Source organism: Stegodyphus dumicola, chromosome 1 (genome assembly GCF_044657685.1).
Source record: "Stegodyphus dumicola isolate Sdum_Otavi_A_Nest chromosome 1, ASM4465768v1".
NCBI lineage: Eukaryota > Metazoa > Arthropoda > Arachnida > Araneae > Eresidae > Stegodyphus > Stegodyphus dumicola.
This window is the reverse complement of record NC_140768.1, coordinates 146,991,828-147,009,244: the sequence shown is the minus strand read 5'-3', so window position 1 is coordinate 147,009,244 and position 17,417 is coordinate 146,991,828. Positions and strand designations below refer to the sequence as shown.

Genomic DNA, 17,417 nt, shown 5'->3' with positions numbered 1-17,417 from the left:
CCTTCTCCCTCCCCCAAATACTTTTTAAAATTATCACATCAATGTTCAGTTTTCTTACTAAGATGGCTTTACAAAACTTTAATTTGCCTTTTTATTATTACCGTTTAGTATGTTTCCTTCTATTTATTAAATATCACGTTCTTGGCGCTTATGACGCATAAAATTCGTTTCAATGCCAAAATCACAAAATATTTAAAAACAGCATATCTTTAGAATTTCCGATAGACAGTCTCCCATGTTGGGTGTAAAAATGTTTTATTCCGTACAGTGTTGCCATCGCTCGCTTTGAAATCGTTGAGTTTCTTAATCAAAAATTCGTTAAAGTTTTACAAAAGATGAAATAGATAATATAACAAAGTCCATATTCCGATTTCCAGAGGCTCGTGTTCGGGTGGAAGATTACGTTACTTAAAATTTGATGGCTGTAGGTACCATTGTTTTTTCACAATGCAAAAAACATACATTCATTCATTCAGATTCTTCGTTATTCAATTTCTTTAAATATAATACAGGGCGGCAACAATTTAAAAGGTGATACAAAGATTTTAATTATTTCGAAGCAAAATGCCGTTTCGAGATTCGGGACTAACGTCCCTTTTCGGCTAATAAGAATGAAAAATCTCCAGAAATTATGCATTTATTTTCAAAAGATGTTGTTCTAATATTATTTAAAGAAAAAAATATTCAGGGAAACATCTGTTTGCAAACTTAATTTGCTCGTGAAAGCCGTTGCTCTTCTTCTTTATTGGGTTGTTAGCCCAAGGTGGGTCCTTCTCCAAGCATCTCTGCTTTTGACAACTGTTTTCCTGTTTTTGACCTTTAGAATGTACAAGTCATTTTCAACACAATCGATCAGGGTTCTGGTTCCCATGTTCTTTGCCAGAAAGATTTTTTTTACAACACCGATCTTCATGCATTCTGGCCAGATGAACAGCCCCTTTAAAATCTGTGTAGTTTGAAGAATTGTACTACATCAGGTTGTCTTTAGACCTTGTATAGCTCTAAATTAGATCTTCTTCTCCACGATCCATTCACATGGACCCCACCAAGTATTTTCTTACACAACTCTGATATTCATGCGCTCTGGCCAGATGACTAGCCCCTTTAAGTCTCTGCAGTTTGAAGAATTTTACTATATCAGGTTGTCTATAGATCTTGTATCACTGTAAGTTAAGTCTTCTTTTCCATGATTCATTCACGTGGACCCCACCAAGTAGACATCCTTCTCTGAAATCCTCCTCTGAAAAATCCCCAAAGCTTCCTCATCACGTAAGAACCTTGTAAAGAAGTACGTCCAAACTTCCGAGGTATAAGTCAAAATAGATCTTTTAAATCTCTTGTAAAGAAGGATGCCCAAACCAAAGATTTTTAAGAAGGAAAACTTCTCCGTAACAGGAGTGGCTCCGTCCGAACATAGAGGGAAACAGCTGCGCATGCGCGAAATATCTGTCGCCAAAGCTCGGAGCCGGCATCGAAGTTCGAATGTTACGTTCATCAAGAGTTCATAAAACGAATATCGTTTTAAATTTCTTTAAAGGAAAATAAAATAAAAAAAAATGTTCGCTCAAGTAAATTAATGAATGAATTAGTTATTCTGAGCACAAAAATGTACAAAAATCCAAAAGTCAAAGTAAAAATGTTTTGTCAAAAGAACGTTCTTCTTCACACTTGTTCGCCAATTTCCTGTACATAACGCGGAGGAGGAAAATCTCGCCGCCAGGTTCCGTCGCCAAATGTCTTGGCGAATTTTCCCTCCGCTTTCCAGTGGCGTAATAGCAAACTGGTTTACATTATGTCTATGCAACCTTTTCTTCTTTACATAGACGTTCTTTGCCAAACCTTCGAGGCGTAAGTCAGATCAGATCTAAAGAAGTAATTTAGTTCTTAACTTAAGAAAGAGATGGGTTTTAAATAGCTTTTCAGGCCATGAAAACATCTATTTGCAGCAGTATTTCCTCTAGATATTGATCCTAGAATCTCTAATAACGTGACTGTCGTTCGTCATACGAAGAGTTCACAAACAGAAATCATTTTTTTAAAGGAGGTATTAATATAAAACCACAGATGTACTTAGATGATGATTCTTACACTACAGATGGTTACGTATTTAAACTTTGTGTGCAAGTTCATAACAGCAAATCGATGGTCATCACTAAGCATTAAGTCATCATTAAGACAAGAAAGATAAACACAATATTAAACGGGTAAAATTAAAAAATGCTGTTTGGATGATAAAAATGGGACTGTTTTATGCTATATATTAGATTTATATATAGCATTGTTCTAACATAGGTATTCTGACCAAAAATCAAACTTTTTCTGAAATGACGTATCGAAATTTTTCCCATATTTCGATTCCACTACTCATTATGCTAAAGTGCCAAGTTTTGTAAAAATCCCATCACTAAGTTTTTAAAAATATAGCTCCAAAAATTTTAGCTCCTCCATGTTAATTGAATTTGGTATATATTTATTTAACATCGCTTTTTATATTAAACTTACTTTATTCTTTCTTTCACAATTCAAAACTTAGGTTCAATACAAATAAAATTCCCAAATATTCCCCGATTTATTTTTAAACTTTGTATTTTTTAGTAATTTTCATAAATTTTTCGACCAAATGTTTGAATTACAACCGATAAAGTTTTTGCAATCATCTTAAAGTAGATGTATTTCTGAGTACGTCTGCAAACAATTAGAGATTTTTCCAAGTTCGAAGCTTCGTTTATGCCGCGAATAGCATGCATATTTGTATACTGTGTTTCGGGTATTTTGAGTTAAATCCTTCACTGAGCGCTTGAAGTAATGAAATGCTTGAACTGGGCGGTGCAGGATGTAGTGGAAAAGCGGTGTGACCAAGTCACGTGAACAACGAGATTACATCTGATTGGTGCTTTACATTTCGTCCGAACATATGGCATAAATACAAAATACAGGAGAAAATAATAAAATATTACAAAATAAATGGAAATAAACAATTTTCTTGGCCAAATACGCCTTATTTACATATGTACATTGTTCCAGGGAAGCTATTATTTGCTGAAAATTAGCAGAAAGTCTGCATGCACTGGTCATGTGGGAGGTCACCCTCTCAACTGATGCTGCTGCTTCGTATTGTACTTAAAGTTCGTATAATCAAACGATGTGAGTTGAATACATAGCGATTATGTGGCAATGTTCTGATTGCTATTCAAAATGAAGGCAACAAAAGGACGGAGATGTCTGTCCTCATCCAATATTTCGTAGTGCAATAGATTGAATAAATTCGTATATTCACAGTCTTTAGCTTTCCTAAAGAATTTGTCATTTGTTTTACGAAGGAAGGTATCCAGTGGTTCAATTTTTAGTCCTTATGGAGCACCTCGTTCCGTACAAAGAAATGAGCGTTTGTAATCAATCTGAGAAAACGGTTTTGCACCACTTGAAGTTTATTTAAGCCCATCCTTGACACCGTGGCCCAGGCTAGGGATGCATATGTCATTATGGGTCTCAGAACTACAAAGTAAATCAGTCTCTTTTTCAACAGGTCGAGCTTAGAAAAACATTCTAACATCGGGTAGAGGCATTTCATAACATATAATGCTTTATTTCTCACATTATTAATGTGATTCGTCTTCATGTCGGCTTACTGTTTAGGATAATTCCTAGATACTTAGCATTAGCTAATACTGGGATCGGTTCACTGAAGAGGAGAAGTTGTTTCTTGAGTTAAGCATTCTTTTTCTTCCTCCTGATGATCAGGAGTTGAGACTTGGACGCATTTTTTTAACTTTCCAATTTTTACACTAATCCTCTATGCGTGGGATGTGATCCTGAAGTTTTTTGATTGCATGATTGACGTTCGCAGACTTCACTGCTAGGGCAGTGTCCTCTGCGTAGCATGCTAGAACTGAACTGTTGTTATAAAGAGCAGAAGGAAAGTCAGCCGCGTAAAATAAATAAAATATCGGGTCAATGACTCAGCCTTGCGGTATACCGCTATAGATGGGGCGTTCAAATGAGTAAGTTCCATTGAACTGAAACCACGAACGTCCTGTTGATTATAAATGAGAAGATAACCTGTAGGAGTTCGCGTTCAGAGTGGAAGTCAATAAGTTTTGCGATGAGACTCTCATGCTAGACGCGGTCGAAAGGTTTCCCCATGTCCAGCATGAGGATAGCAACATTTTGTTTACAATGTAAGGCTGAGCCAGCAAACTCCGTAAGTCGAACGAGTTTCTTTGCAGTTGACACGTGAGTTCTGAATCCAAATTGTTTAGAGGGCAGTAGGCTGAGGTAGAATTTCATTCTTGCAAGTAAGGATTCTTTCGAAGAATTTGTTTAAATTCGGCAGAAGGTTGATAGGACGAAAACCATCCGGTTGAAGATGACTTTTCCCTGGTCTAGGAATAATGATTATTTTTGCTATTTTCCAAGGGTTTGAATAATAAGAATTTGTAATAGAGGCGTTGAAAATGCTGCAAATTTTGGTGACAAAATTTCTTGGGAAGTGTTTGAGAGTATTATTTGTAATACAGTCAATTCCCGGAGCTTTCTTAGGATTTAATTTGTTGATTATTTCAGGAACTTCTGCAGGTGTAGTTAGATTGCCGATATTTTTAACAGTTAGTGCATTGAGCCAGTCTCTAACTTTTAATACAGTGCACATTTTGAAATCTTGATTTACAGGCCAATCATTTGGCATGAATTGAATTTGGAGGTGGGAGACAAACATGTCCGCTTTACCCTGATTGACAGAAATTTTTATTCAAAATTTCCCAAGATATACGTGACTTTATATACTGGCACGTTTTGAAATGTGGCATATTTGTTTTAGGGACAGTAACGCCAAATGTGCTTCATACGGCGGGTCCGTGGCGAAGGGTATATTATTCAGCTTCACTTGAACGGAGGTACCACGAGGGCTGAACCGCGGAAGGTATTTTATTTCCCTTCTACCACCTATTGGAAAACCAATAGAGGCATTCCCCAATCCACTACCTGGGGACGCACTCTCTAGAGGTTATAAGCTCCCCCAAGGGTATTGATCATTGCTCCGTTTTCAGATCGGAACTTATCGCCATCAGCAAAGCACTTGATTATGCTCTCTGTTCGAGTAGTCAAATTGTATGGAATCAGACAGACAATAGAAACTGGCCTAAGATCATAGATAAGACCGGTCAGAAAATCATATTTAAACTTTTTGAGCTTGAACAGCGTAAGTCAAATGGATACCGTCCCATGTTGGGGTGCAAGGTAATGAAATAGTTGACAATCTTGCAAGGGAAGATTGTGGATCTCCCTACACCCACTTCCACTGATTTAAGAACAAGTGAAATACTTCCCACTGCAAAAATAAAACGCACATGGCATGCAAAATTTCTCCTACTCACCAGTGGTATATCGCTGAGTAATCAGGCCTCTCACTTCTGAATAGAAGAACTAGGTCTCTCTAAACGGCTATGTCCAGATTCAGAAGCGGACATCTTCGATGCATGAAATTCAATGGGAGGGAGGGAAAGGACCTTCCTCTCGAATGCCTCTTCTCTCCCTACCTCTCCCGTTCACCTACTGGATTGAATAGGTGTCTCCCTGAGACAGCTGTCGGCTGAGCAGAATGACGTCAGTGATTTACTTACGCAATAAGATCTCTTGGACTTCATGTAGGCTTTCGTGCCCCAAGGGGATTGGTAGCAACAAGAGCAATGTGCTTCACGCACTGTTAAAATTATTTTAAAGAATGCAGGATGCACCTTTTTTCTTCTGCTCGTGTACGATGAAAAAAGAGAATAGAAAATAATAAATTAAGAATTTCGCCAAGACAATTTTTTGAATTTCTCGGCAAGTTCCTCGCCAAATTTTAAAAACTTAAAGTTAGGCATAATTTGAGCCGAAATATGCAAAAAATACGTATGTTATTTCAGAAAATCTGTGTCAAAATACCTATAATAGAATAATGCTGTATATAAATGTAATATACACTGCTTGACATTGAAAATACAACACCAAGAAGGAGTGGTTAGAAAGTGATGAAATTTGGAAAAACGTCAGAGACAGTAAGCAGCAATAAGTGATCTTTATTTCAAAATGATGGTCAAAATACAGAGCAAGAACGGCGCCGACTCAGTATGATGTAGGACCACCGCGGACAGCGATGCACGAAGAAACACTTCTAGGCAAGTCAATAAAGGTGCGTTCAGACGTGGGCGTAAAGCACATAGAGGCATAGTCATAAGGGCATAAAATACGGGAGACCCGTTCACACCTGCGAAAACGAGGTGTAAGCCATGGCCAATGAGAGAAGCTAAATTTGCGCGTGCGTGGAATGTCTACAACGCTGTTCTCCCGCTCGATTGATTTCCCGCGTTCGCTCTGCTTGTTTTTTTCGTTGTGTCATGGCTTTTTCAACTCGCCACAAAGTTTTACCGGCTCAACAGAATGATCTTTTATCTGCCCTTCTCATTAGCCAAGAGGCAACGGAAGAAGGTAAAAAAAGAAAAATAACAAAATGGTCAAAGAGAGATTTTTTTGAAAGACCAATACTTTGGCACATATCTTTCTGTACAAAGCAGTATGGAATATTTCTGCATTGTACTGTAGTACTCTCTATACTATAAACATGCACATGCATATTTATATACTACATAAAACCTTCTTCAATTTTTATATATAATTTCTCTTAGGAGAAATACGATATTCTAAATATGCCTAATTAAAAAAAAATCTTGAGGATAACTAACAGATAGCCTGTATATAATATTTTTCTATTTTGCAGGTGTGAAAGCAGTTAAGCTAAAAACAGTACTTACCATACATTATTATTATTATTATTATTATTATTATTATTATTTTCAATCAAAAGGAACATGTTTCTGTGACAGTGGAACATGTGTGCTTAGCACTCCTTATTCACTGTCCCTGTCGATCACTATAGTAGTTTGCTGCACTACCAGTATCAATTATCACTAGTACTAGTATCCCACAACTGGTCACAATGACCAGAAAACACAACTAGTACAATACTAGGAAACGTTCACACAACAATGTATTTTATGCTCAATCATTAAATACATTTTGCTGTCTTGCCAGCTGTTTGTGTACATCTATTTTTAATAATTTGCATGTATAAGCCGCACCCCTGAATTTAATTTCAAGATATGCTGCCATTTCTATTTACAACCAAATCTCAAAAGTAATTTCACATTGACAAATTTTAGGTACCCAAGTCTTCAAATACATCAAAATTATAAACAGTCATACCTTATCCAGGAATTTCTACCAGAGAAATAGCATGAATTTAATGATCAAAACTCCGTTCAAATGATAGTAATAAAGAGTGGTTAATAATAACAAATACTATTCATTAAATTATAGTCCATGTTATGAATTATGTGTGCTATTTAGTTTCATTAAAAGTAAATTCCTTTCATGGAGAACGTAATTAAAAAACAGAACAGACAAAACTGCACTTTAACAGGAGACAAAACTGTCTAGACTGTTGACTGCTGTTTTAAGGATATTTCACTACATCTTTCCTTTCTTGGAATTCATAAGAGCATTTTTCTCAAAAGATTAATCTTTTGTTACTTATACAAAGCTTACACTATTGAATTAACTATTGTGACTATTCTTAAATAAGTGAAAATAATTTTTTTAAAGTAATATTTTTACTGTTAAAAAAACAGCAGATTCTTGATATTGATTTGATGTTTTAGTAAAATTAATTCATGAAGTTTGTTTGGAAAGAAAATCAGCATTTGAAGCAAATACCAATACAATATTTCCAGCTTTTTTTTAATAAATTTATTCTTAAATACAAAAATAATTAAACAGGAAAAAAATTACAGTAATAATTTTTAAAAAAATTATAGACAGAAAGAAAGTAATAATAATAATTTGCACAGAAAAAATAAAATTTTTGCAAGCATGCTTTTTTTAAAGAATTTTCATATCGGATACGATGTGTTCCATATTAAAAAAAACGTCGCCTTCGATGTGACTGCGAAATCGTCTTAAGAAAGCCGCTTCGTTTTAGCTTCGCTCTGATTGGTCGACGCTTATCCCAAACTCGGCGTAAAGTTGAAACCTTGGAACCTTGTGCCACGAGCCCTAAACCAGATTCTGTGACGTAGCAGTGACTGGTTGCCTTGGCAACGGAGCTCGGCTTTAACCACTTATGTCCTTTACGCCCTCGTCTGAACGGGGCCTAAGAGTGCGGATGGTGTCCTGAGGGATGGCTCTCCATTCCCTTTTAACCATTTTCCACAGTTCCTCTTCTGAACGAGGCAGACCCAGAGTCTGCAAACGGCGTCCAATCACATCCCACACATGTTCTTTTGGTGACAGGTCAGGAGAGTACAGTGGCAAGGAAAGCATGTTAGAACTAAGAGCATGTTAGCAGATGCGAGCATTGTGTGGTCGGGAGTTATCCTGCTGAAAAATTGCATTAGGCAACCCTGAAGGTAGGGTATTGCCACCGGCCGTAGTACATTATCCAAGTTTCGTTAGGCCGTCATAGTGCCCTGAATACGAACTAGAGGTGACCTGGAATCGTAGGCAACAGCGCCCCAAACCATTATGATACACTGTCGCGCGGTGGGGCGTTCCACAGTTACTGCCGGATTAGATCTGTCTCCACGTCGACGCCACACATCCGTATGCGGTCCGTATGCGGCGACTGTCACTGGATAAACAGAAGCGTGCCTCATCTGAGAACACGACGTTCCGCCATTCTGTCATCCACATCGCTTAAGTCCGGCACTATTCTAAACGTTGATGCCTATGCTATGGAGTCAATGGTTGTATTCTTAACGGACGCCATCAGTGCAGACTACTTTCAACCAATCGACGGGAAATGGTTCTGGTCGACACGGGAACATCCAGGGTATCTTGCACATGCTACAGAATCGCGGTACAAGTGACTTGCGGGACCGCCACAGCTTGGCTGCGGATGCATCGATCCACGCGTGCTGACATCACTCTGGCTGCACCTGCACCCCTCCTTCTTCCCACATTTCCTTGTTCCAACCATGTTCGCCATAGCCGATGCACCGTGCTGGCATCCATGTGAGTATCAGCTGTGATTTGACGTAAGGACCAACCCGCCCTTCTCAGTACGATACTCCTCTGATTGATCTCTGATTGATCGAGCTAACATACTGAAAGCGTTCAATTTATGGAAACTACCCTTAAAGGGAGAGAAAGACCTTATATGCAAAGGTGCAGGGACAGCTTAAATGTTTTTGTGTTTTTATGTGCCGTGTTATTCTTTTTAGTATACTAACCTAATTTTCTTTTCTTTTTGTTAAGCTGCTAAATTGATTTTGTTTTTATTTGGACACGGCCGGCTCGCCGGCTCGTGTCGTTTGTTGTTGGAAGGGTTGCGCCTGCTTTTCTTCATAAGGTTCAACAAACCAGGCGGAAGGGCTGCGCCCGTATAAAACAAAACAAAACAAAACAAAACAAAACCATACCCCTCGTAAAATCTTCTATCTGCTGGAAGTGCCTTCATTGACAGCGGCCTGGCATTCTCTTCTATTACACGTATCCTCCGGGACAAAAACCAACTTTCTTCGATAATTCGTCTGGCAGAAATAACGACACGAATATTGCCCATTCTGCACGTTCCTTGCCTTATATCTTACTTCACGTGCTTCGGAGAGCTGCTCATTTCACATCATTAACTCAGTGACGTGCGTGTACTCGAAAATTTGCATAAATTTCTGACCACTCCTTCTTGGTGTTGCATTTTTCAATGTCGAGCAGTGTATTTGCTAAGTAGAGCTTCCGAGACATGAAAAACGCGAGCCAAATGTCGTCAATCGGCCCAGTAAAACGGGAAATACAGAAATGTCTCATTTTTTTTTTCCCATGGATTTTCAGGCCTCCTGGGGCTTCTTCTTTCACCTTGTCTCTCAGCGTCCCTCGACTCTGGTTGAGATTCTCTGAGCCTCCGTTTTACTGAAAGTGTTTATCCGTGTGTTGTTATCTATATTCAAAATTGAGACTTAGTATTGCCACTGAAAATATGTATTCTTTAATTTGCTACTGCTTTACCAGTGGAATATCGTTAAGTAAAAACTTCTCATATTGCCCGCTATTGCAAAAATATCGCGGGTCGAAGAACAGGGACCGCCTTTTCTATCTTTCTCTTTCCCTGAAGATATCTCTTTCACAATCATCTTTTATTCCTGTTTTTGAAGTTGTTGTAATATAGGGGTCAAACTGCGTAATGCTAACTCAAATGTCCTTCAGAACTTAGTAGACTGACAAGTGTGAACCCCTTTGGGCTAAAAACTCCGGCATTTCCGGGTAGTAAAGAACAAAGTTGAAATTCTAGATTAAAAGTACCAAAGCCGAAGGTTATGCAAATTTGGCCTAACAAAGCAACTCAAAACTTGTATGGCCTGATTTAATGTCGACTAGCACAATGGCCAAAGCCGGAATATTAATTGGCTGAGCTAAAAGATCGAAAGTAAAGCTGGGGAAGTCGCTTCCAGAAGCAATATATAGATTCAAAACCTTCGCCTTAAATCGCCTTCCACTTTTATGCCTAACACAGCATCTGGAATATCTCCGCTTTTTTTTTACCTTTTAAGGAATATGTAATTGCTGTTCTTTTCTCAGCTTTGAAATCGATGATAATAGATGTTCACTGGTTGAAAACAAAGCAGAAACTGGCAAACGTTTTTTACAAGCGTTTAATCCCGAATCTTTGTTTTAGGTTATCAGGTTCAATGTTCCGTCTTACCTTCTTCGGGAACATGCAAGGACCTGACTCGGAACAGAAAGCTTACTAAAGCTATGTTCAAAAACTGTGGGAAGTAGACAGGATACACAAGAAGGGTATACAAAACCCTTTATTTTTCTCTATTTACAATAATTTCCGTACTTCGGAATACAAAGATCCACTACTTGTGGTCTAAACGTAAGAATATAAAAATAAAACTAAACTCTAATTTAACTTTAAAATAATAAACGTGGAAGATTGGCCTTATATTAACAGGAAGCCGTATGTAGTACAGAGAACTGTGAACACTACAATACGTTTAGAAATTATCAAGAGGATTAAAACCTCTGGAAGGCAACTAGCAACTGAGTAAAACTTCTAAGCTAAGCGGCCTGCTTCGACTAACTCCTTCCTCTCTCTCGCTTGGCAAAAAGCCACAACTTAAATACTTGGCGTTCGCCAGACAGACTTTGCATAAATACATTAACGCTTATAATTCTGGCCGGAAGTAGAAAATAAGAAGTGATAGTAAAGATTTAAAATAAAATAAACGTTAGTAAAACTTAAGATCCTTACATACTTCCCGCCAGAGTTAATTAGTTTGACACTGAGGTCTAAAACGACCTTGTTGAAAACTTTTAGCTCTAGAATCTAACGCGAGGCCAATCTTTTACAAACATTTTTCGCTAGAAACTAGAAATTTAAAAGAAAGAAATTTGTTTTTACAATAGCAGCTCCCAGGACACACAATTTTTTTTCATTTGTACTGAATCTAAACAGGTGCTTTTATTCAAATCTGGTTCCTTCCAGATCTCTGGAAGGAAAACTAGTTTAATGAAATGTTACACAATGAAATGGCAAGTAACATGTATAATTATATTTCTCTTAACATTCTTATTTCATTCATAACTATTTTAGTTATCTCTCCCCGTGCTGTCTGACATGTGTTGTAAAAGAACACCAAACACGAATGTGTTTCTGTCTATGTGTTCAACACTTCCTCCTACAATCAAAACACTAACGTGTTGAATTTCAACATACCAAGACCTCGTAACACACCCTAATTTCAACTCTAAACCCTGAGGTACTATTCTGAAAGTGGCTAACTCTGAAGTGTAGCGTCAGAGAGCCTAAATACATCATTCAACCTTTAACACATATTCACCATGATTTAGTCTTTTTTCAGTCACACGAATAAAAAAAATTTTAACATTACTTTCACTTTTACCATATCACGGTATTTCTTAACATTTAAAATAACAGTTCACATTGTATATAAGAACATATTAACATGCCGTTAATTTTAACATTTGAAAACATACATTAGTAGTACATTGTTAACTTCTATTCTTTTCAAAGCAAGTGCCAATTCTTTCTACATTGAAATAATACATTTCAAAAAGTCTTTCAGACTAAAACTTCTTTCTTGCCAGAATGTTTTAAATAATATTTATACAATAACTTTTTACAATATTTAAGTCTTTACACAACGCTATTATACATCAACTTTAGTTTTAGGCGCGAGTAATTGAAAAACATAATACCAAAATCGGTAACAACTCATTTCTCGCCCTTTTGGCGATAAAGTTAGACCTCGCATGAGGTAAAACTTCTTGAAATCTGCCACTTGCGGTAAGAATGAAAGATTAACTTAAGTTTGCAATGTAACATAAAATTTTACTTATCTTTGTGATATTCGGACATTCTTTTCTGGGCCCAGTCCTGAAAGGTAGTGCAGATTGTTGTTTGATTTATCCTCCTTCTTGTACGGGCTCGCCCTTCTGTGCTTTCCTCTAGATGCTTTCTTTTTTCTCCAGTTCGGTCACCCTTGAATACCTTCTTTTTCGCTTCTGCCTGTGGTCTTGGTCGTTTGATGGCAGCTGGTCTTGGCGGAACCGGGAAACTTCTTTCGTGTTCTTGCTTGGACCTCGTTGCTGGCCGTTCAAATTTTCCTTGTAACTTTTCCTCCGTCGCTGTTGGCCCTTCCGCAGTTCGGCGTCATTTGCTGCGGAGAGTCCTGTCGGATGAGTAGATCTTCCGTTTTAGAGCCGGGTTATAGTTGCCGTCATTTCTCCTGGTTCTCTTTGCATACGTCGTCCTTCTCCCTTCTTCATTCTGGGGGTGTTCGTGAGCTCTCTTTTCTGGACGGTGGAACGGCTTCTTTTTCTTGCTACCTTCAATTTTTTGCGCGGGGAAACTTTCTTTTCACTTACTCCTTCCTCTTAATGGCTTGCCCTTGTACTTGTCGTTTTTCCACCTATGGAGTTTGTGCCTGCGGTGTCTGCCGTGCCGGATCCTGCAAAAGATCTTTGAAAATTTTCATTTTATTACGATCACAGTAGGGTTTGTTTTGATCAATGTTTGTGGAGCAGGTTTCACAATTTCTAGCTTTTAACACTACTACAGCGTGAGTTATTTTTTCTATGACATATGGTCTTTCAAATCGTGGAAAAAATTTGGCAGTTTTATCTTCTGGTGCTGAAGAAAGTGAATGCTTAATTTTTAAAACTTCATCCCCTACTTTATAAGTTACTCCCCGTCGTTTCAAGTCATAATATAGTTGTTGTTTTGTCTGTGCTACTTCAGTATTCTTCTTTGCTTCCTTAATTAGTTTTTCTATATAACCCATTTTAAATTCTGGGGCTCTTTGTTGCACATAAAATAATTTATCTAACGACTTTATAATCTTTCTGCCTAAAAATAACTCAGCAGGAGTTTTGCCCGTTGTATCATGTTTTGCGGTCCTAAGGGCGAAAGCAAATTCATTGACATAGTTATCCCAGCTTTTATGAAAATTTTTAACATAACTACGGATAATTTTCACTATATTTCTATTGACCCGTTCCGCTATATTTGATTGCGGCCGATACGAGACCATTTTTAAATTACGTATGCCCAGTTTTTGGCACATGTCTTCAAATATATTACTTACGAATTGAGGACAATTATCCGATATAACTTTTAGGGGCGCACCGTATTTTAAAATATATTTATTTAAAATAGAATCGGTAACTAATTTTGCGGAGGCTCGTTTTAAGGGAAAAATTTCGGTCCACTTACTAAAATGATCAACCATAACAAGGAGATAGCGACTTTTATTTAACTGACTTTTTGGGAAAGGGCCCTATAAATCGATGCCAATTATTTCATTTGGAAATTCGGATTTAATACTAATTAGAAACCCGGCGGGGCGGGAATTAATATAATTAACTGCTTGACATGTTGGGCAGGACTGGACATACGCCCTTGTTAACTTTTGCAGTTCAGGAAAATAGACTGCCTCGCGTACGCGTTGGATAGTTTTTCGAATACCAGCATGAGAAGCTAAAGGGCTGTCATGGAGCTCCTGCAGGATATTTAATCTAAGACTATCTGGGATAACAGGTCGAAATTCGTTGTTGGAATACGTAGTCTTTGTATAGAATAATAGACCATCTATTAGTTCGTAATGGGCCGCCCTATTTATCGCCACAATATCTTGGTGGCTAAAATTTTCAGGATCCTTTAAATACTCATAAATGCTTCCAAACTCAGGATCCTTACCCAGTTCGGTTATTACAGTTTCTCGGGAATTTATTGTACATGCTGTGAGCATTGCCACCTTTACGGTATTACCTTCTTCATCTATTTTAATTCTGGATAGAGCATCTGCTACGATATTTTCCTTTCCGGGGGTATGCTTGATTACCAGATTATATTCTTGTAGCTTGAGTGCCCATCTTATTAACCTTGGGGATAAGTTTTTCCCTGAGTACAATCTAGTTACCGCCGCATGATCAGAGTACACTGTTATTGGCGCCTTTCCAAAATAGACTCGGAACTTTTGCACTGCTAACAGAACTGCAAGTGCCTCTCTCTCGGTCGCGGAATAGTTTCTTTGTGTTTGATTTAAAGTTCGGCTAAAAAATGCCACGGGCTGCTGATTTTGCGAAAGTACCGCTCCTACCGCATAATCCGAAGCATCCGCTGAAATTTCTAAACTCTCATCCTTTTCAGGAAATTTCAACACAGGGGCTTGCGTTAATGCTTGTTTTAATTTTTCGAAAGCACTATTGGCTTCGCCCATCCACGAGAATCTTGCCTTTTTCCTTTTTAACTTTAACAATTGTTCAGCAACAGCTGCAAAATTTTTTATAAAGGACCTATAATGTGAACAAAGTCCTAGAAAAGAAGACAGCTTCTTCGTCGTGTTTGGAGTCCGATACTTTTGTACAGCGATTATTTTTGATTCGTCTGTCTCTATTCCTTTCTGAGATATCTTGTAACCTAAATATTTTAATTCAGGGGCTGCAAATTTGCACTTTTCGACATTAACTTTTAGACCAGCCTCATTTAATAAAGAAAACACCTGTCTTAAATCCTGTACACGTTGGTCGAGATTATCACTAGTAATAATGATATCGTCTAAATAGATAAATGCGGACTTTCCAAGAACAGGTCTTAACACAATGTCCATACATCGCTGAAATGTTGCCGGCGCCCCTGAAAGGCCAAACGACATACGCAAAAATGCATAAGTGCCAGACTTGGTTATAAAAGCAGTCTCAGGCATGTCCTCAGGCCTAACCCCTATTTGAAAATAACCAGTCGTCAAGTCTAAAGTCGTCATATGTTTGGTGGATGTTATGCTCCTTAGAATCTCTTCAATAATAGGTAACGGATATACCGGATATTTAGTTATGGAGTTTAATTTACGGTAGTCAATTGCGAATCTCCACCTTTTTGGATGTGTCAAAGGATAGTCATTATTTTTCTTACATAAAACCACCGGGCTAGCATAACTACTTGAGATGGGCGTTATGATCTTTTTACGTAGCATATCGGTGATATGCCATTCTATAATTTTTTCCTTATCCTTATCATACCGGTATGCTTTGTGGCGAACTGGCATTGAATCTCCGGTGTCAATACTATGGTTAGTAACCTGAGTAAATCCGGGAATATCACTAAATAACGAAGCAAATTCACTTACCACTTGTCGGATTCTTCCTTGCTCGTCATTAGGCAGGTGGTCAAGATTTAACATCGGCGGTTCAGCCTTTTCTGCACGAACTGGTTTCATTGTCAGCTTAAGTGACGCTTCATTAAAATCCAGCGTTGCTTGTGCCTCTGAAAGAAAATCTATTCCTAAGATTATATGTGCTTGCAGATTCTTTACTATAAAAAACATCACCTTTACTTGTTCGTCCTTGATACGGACATACAGCGGTAATTTACCTATACACTTACATGTTTCTCCTTGCGCCGCTAACACTGTCGTATTATCCGAATTATATATACGATATTTACGAAAATACTTCCTAAAAAAATCTTCTGCCACACAGGAACACTGCGCGCCTGTATCCAGGAGTGCGGTGGCTGGGATATTATTCACCAACAATTCAATCTTCGGAAGAGTCAAATTTTTCACCATTACTGCATTTAACTTGAAGGAAGAGGGGTTTTCTTGGCCTTCGGAATTCCGCACCCTCCCGTCAGCAGAAATCCGTTTTAGTTTAAATTATTTTTCCTTTCCGTGCTTCCCTTCTTTTTCCACTGGCCTTGAGGCTCGGGTTTCCTTGCCCACTGATTCGCTTTGCTTCCGTAGCCGTGTGCTTGAGTTTGCTGTAGTCTTGGCGCACCAAATTGGTTTCGCTGTTGATATTGGCGTCTTCTTTCAATGTACGCCGTTCTTCTACTTTCAAACTGGATTGCTAGCTCAAATAACTTTTCCAGTGTAGTCGGATTTCTTAATTCAATAAAGTCTTGCACTTGAGGCAGTAACCTCGGCAAAATCACTTGAATTATCTCAGGATCCGGACGGTTTCCATACAAGAGTTTGAAGACGTGAATTTTTCTTAAAATAAAGCTTGAGAGATTTTCGATTCTTTGTTGATATATGCTGAAAAGTTCCGTTTCTAATTTCGCACGATCCCTTACGACAGGGAAGGCTTTTACTAGGGCAGTCTTGAAATTTTCGTAAGTATATGTGGAACATCCTGCTTGACCCAAGAGACTTCTGCCTATACATTTGAACCAATTAAGCGCTTGGCCCCTCAAAGCGCTGGTAGCTAAGGTAACTTTTTGAAATTCGTGCACGGGGTAGAGCATGAAGTGGTCATCCAATTTTTCCAAAAAACTGGTTATGGTGAGTTTCCATTAAATGTTGCTTCTGGTTTCATCGAAGCGCGCATGGTCTGGACGATGTAACCAAATCCTTCCAGGGCGGCAGCTGGCATTTCTGGATTCTGAGCCGCTTCTGCAGGCAGCACAGGTTCTTCTTGAAACTCGGCCATGTTTATTCTTCTTTGTTGGACGCCACTATCAGGTTCAACGTTCCGTCTTACCTTCTTCGGGAACATGCAAGGACCTGACTCGGAACAGAGAGCTTATTAAAGCTATGTTCAAAAACTGTGGGAAGTAGACAGGATACACAAGAAGGGTATACAAAACCCTTTATTTTTCTCTATTTACAATAATTTCCGTACTTCGGAATACAAAGGTCTACTACTTGTAGTCTAAACGTAAGAATATAAAAATAAAACTAAACTCTAATTTAACTTTAAATTAATAAACGTGGAAGATTGGCCTTATATTAACAGGAAGCCGTATGTAGTACAGAGAACTGTGAACACTACAATACGTTTAAAAATTATCAAGAGGATTAAAACCTCTGGCCTGGAAGGCAACCAGCAACTGAGTAAAACTTCTAAGGTAAGCGGCCTGCTTC

General features: G+C 38.2%; 1 protein-coding gene and 1 long non-coding RNA gene across 2 annotated transcripts in view; one reads left to right on the top strand and one right to left on the bottom strand.

The window, feature by feature from the left end:
* The window catches only part of LOC146999303 (uncharacterized), a 163,814-nt gene that overhangs the window by 129,108 nt on the left and 17,289 nt on the right, over positions 1-17,417 (bottom strand). The gene's annotated exons all lie outside the window — the stretch shown is intronic.
* Positions 1-17,417, top strand: part of LOC118199301 (uncharacterized) — a 256,448-nt gene that overhangs the window by 236,889 nt on the left and 2,142 nt on the right. The gene's annotated exons all lie outside the window — the stretch shown is intronic.